This window comes from Megascapheus bottae, unplaced genomic scaffold (assembly GCF_031878675.1).
Source record: "Megascapheus bottae isolate mThoBot1 unplaced genomic scaffold, mThoBot2.hap1 HAP1_SCAFFOLD_164, whole genome shotgun sequence".
In the NCBI taxonomy this organism is placed as follows: domain Eukaryota; kingdom Metazoa; phylum Chordata; class Mammalia; order Rodentia; family Geomyidae; genus Megascapheus; species Megascapheus bottae.
Window position 1 is genome coordinate 79,344 of NW_028327461.1, and position 3,091 is coordinate 82,434.

The window sequence follows — 3,091 nt, forward strand, 5'->3', positions numbered from 1 at the left end:
CTGTGGAAACAAGAAATTTTTGCAAGCCCATGCTGCCTTACTAGTCCATTAAAGCTTGTAAGTCCATAGTGGCTTTCAACAAAATATTGTATATACATCACCATCAAAAATGCAGAAATAAATAGGCAGGAAATGACTCTAAACTGCCTCATCTCTTAATGATTTTTCAGTAATTGGCTTGATGAATTGGCTATGTAGTCACTTAAATAAGCAGAGAGTAGACAGTTGCCTTGCAGGACATTCCACTATGGCATCCAGTTTTGAAAGCCCCAATGGAGTTAATTGCAGTCCTAAAATTAAAACAAAAATAGGGAGTAGAAGATGGATGGAAAAAAACGTGTACAGGTGCTACTGAAATGGAATCCCAACAAAACAGCTAGGTAGGTCACTTAGACTTCTTCTTAAAAAGGCTTTTGATTTTTGATGGCTTTTTGCTTTTCTCTCCATTATGACAAAGGTCATGGGGGATGCTGCTTATCCTGGTAACACTTGGGGCTTCCTGAACTGGTTTGCTTTCCTTGCCAGTGGAGGAACATGATGTGTGATGAGGTTTAGGCACCGGGATGCCACTAGAGAGCTGGTTCATGCTACAGGACTTCTCCAAGATGCTGTTGTACACTTTGCTTGCAGGACTGAAGATCATACTCTTCGTTTCTGTCAGACCTACACAATCAGGAGAGCCCAGGTAGAGATCTGCCGTCACGGGTGTATCTCCTCTGGAAGAATCCTCTAGGGAGAGCTCATCTCTGGATATCTTCCAAGGAGACACTGGTTGGTATATCTCGAGGCTTGGGGGAGCAGACTGCTTCCTTCCAATGGAAGAGTTCAAGGAGTCACATTCTGAAGCTGTGTCTGGCACTTCCCATTGCCTTTCGGCAGTGAAATAAATGGCCTCCTCCTCTTCTTCATTCCGATAGAGTGCAGGGCAACTTGACACTGAGAGGATGTCTGAATCCGGGGAAGGCAATGAGTGCTGGGGATGCTGAGGCCAGTGAGGATGATGAGGATGGGCTGGATGAGAAGCATGTGGAGGAAGCTGGGCTCGCTGGGACTGTGGTGAAGAGAGCACAATGCTAGGGTGAGAGAGACACAAGCTGCTGCTTCGGGCTAAAGATCCAGCAGGTTTAGCCACAGTCCCAGGAAATGGAGACACGATTGGGGGTGTGTCTTCATCTAAGTCATCAACCCCTCCAGCAATTGGGTAGGGTGGAATGGAAACTAGGGGCAGCACTACCCCGCTGTGATCTGAATAAAGGGAAGAGGTCAGGCTGGGGAGTCCCGAGTTATGGGCTATCTGAAAGCCATAGATCTTCTCAATCTGTTGCCAGCGAAAAAGTCGTTCTGGTAAACAAGTTGTCAACTCTGAGAGAGCTTTCTTTGCTTCTAGAATCTTGTGATCTACTTCATCTAGGGAGGAGCTATGAGCAACGTGCAGCATCCCAAAGACGGTGCTTCTCTTCTTTTTAATTTTTTCTGCCTCATCCTTATCGATAGCTAACTGCATTTCAGCATTCTGTCTTTTGATGTTGTAGTACTGTACTTCTACTTCATGGGTTAACTGAAGCCATTTTTGAAGAGCATCTGGAACAGACCAGCTGCTTCGCAGTTCAAATTCTTTTTCAGCCTTTTTTAGAGCCATGCGAACCTGCTCCAATTCCTGCTCTGCATACTGACATCTGCTCAGTTCACACTCAGCTCCTTCCCTGAGCTCTCGCAGCCAACAGGCCTCCTCCTTGGCATAATTGATTTCATCCATCATTTTGCTCTCTAGATTTTGCTTCTCGACAGCAACATTTCTGTTTTCTTCCTGTGCCTTTTCAAGCCTCTCTTGTAAGTCCGTAAGACTTTGTTCTGCAGTTTGTAGACTCTCTAAGTCTTTCATCATTTTTGCAACATGTTCTTTTGATGTCTTATTCTGTGTATAAGCAAACCAGCATCTTCCAACACCAATTAGATTAGAAACTGTGAGAATAAAATCCTTCATCCAGTTATGGGGTGGACGCGTCAGAGGTCCAAATAAAACCACATCCAGGGCCTTGAGCTGTAGTTTCTGTCTGTGACTCCGGTCGTTGATTTTCAACTGATAAATCATAAATGAAAGCTCATGTACTGTGATCCTGGGAAGTGTTGTTCCTTTGACATTATTGTCTCTAAAATTCTTCTCATATTGTGGAGTTCCACAAATTCTATCAACCACTGAAGGGGATCTTCAAGGGTCCAGTTATGAACTTCCGATGCTTTCCATCGCTTCCACAAATCCTCAACAGTAATAGGCTTGTCTTCTCTGTGCAGATGGCTATGCGTATTAGTCGCATCTTTATACTTCCTATCTTCCCTGATAAATTCATGGCTTTCCTCTACTTCAATCCCACCATCTTTGTCATCATCCATTTGTTTATGGATCGTCTGAAGAGCTTCCAGACTAAATCTGTCTTCTTCTGTGAAGCATGGTGGACTCAGTGACATGCAGGGATCTGTCAGCAGCGCCGGGCGATCGCCCACCACTGGCGCTGGAGAAGTGGCCGCCCCGGCCTAGCCAGTAGACCGTCGCCGGCGGAGGTGTCTGGGCACCAGGTCGCATCTGTCCATGGCTCCAGTCACCAGGAGCCCGAACACCAGCAGCGCAGCCCAGCGCTGCCCAGGCAGTCAGCCTGAGGCCAGGGCCAGCATTGCGGAGGGATGCGGGGCGAGGGGACCGCGCGGCGGAGGCGCCCTGGCCTCCGGCCACTCGCTGGCCCTGTGAGGCGCCAGACTCAAAGGAACTTAGGCTCAATGGTTTCCCTCATTCATCATAATCAGTAGAAACCTTGGGGTCTACTAGCAGAGATCTGCAATAGAGCAAAATCTTGATACGTAAGGCCATATAGTATGAAGCTAATTGAAAGGACCTCCAGGATATTGAAACAAAAGCCACATAACGAATGATTGTTGTCCTTAATGTACTATGTTGTCTCTCATCTCCTTTGCTGTCCCTTGGGTACCTCATATTGTTACAGTCTCTCACTTTGTTATCTGATATATTGAATTTATTTGTATTTGGTTATTTGAAATTTGATAGGGAAGGGGGGAAAACCAAGACGGATGGGGGGTG

The 3,091-nt window shown here is 46.4% G+C and overlaps 1 pseudogene; it reads right to left on the reverse strand.

The window, feature by feature from the left end:
• Positions 1–384: 384 nt before the first annotated feature.
• Positions 385–2,447, reverse strand: LOC150039806 (stromal interaction molecule 2 pseudogene; annotated as a pseudogene).
• Positions 2,448–3,091: the final 644 nt, after the last annotated feature.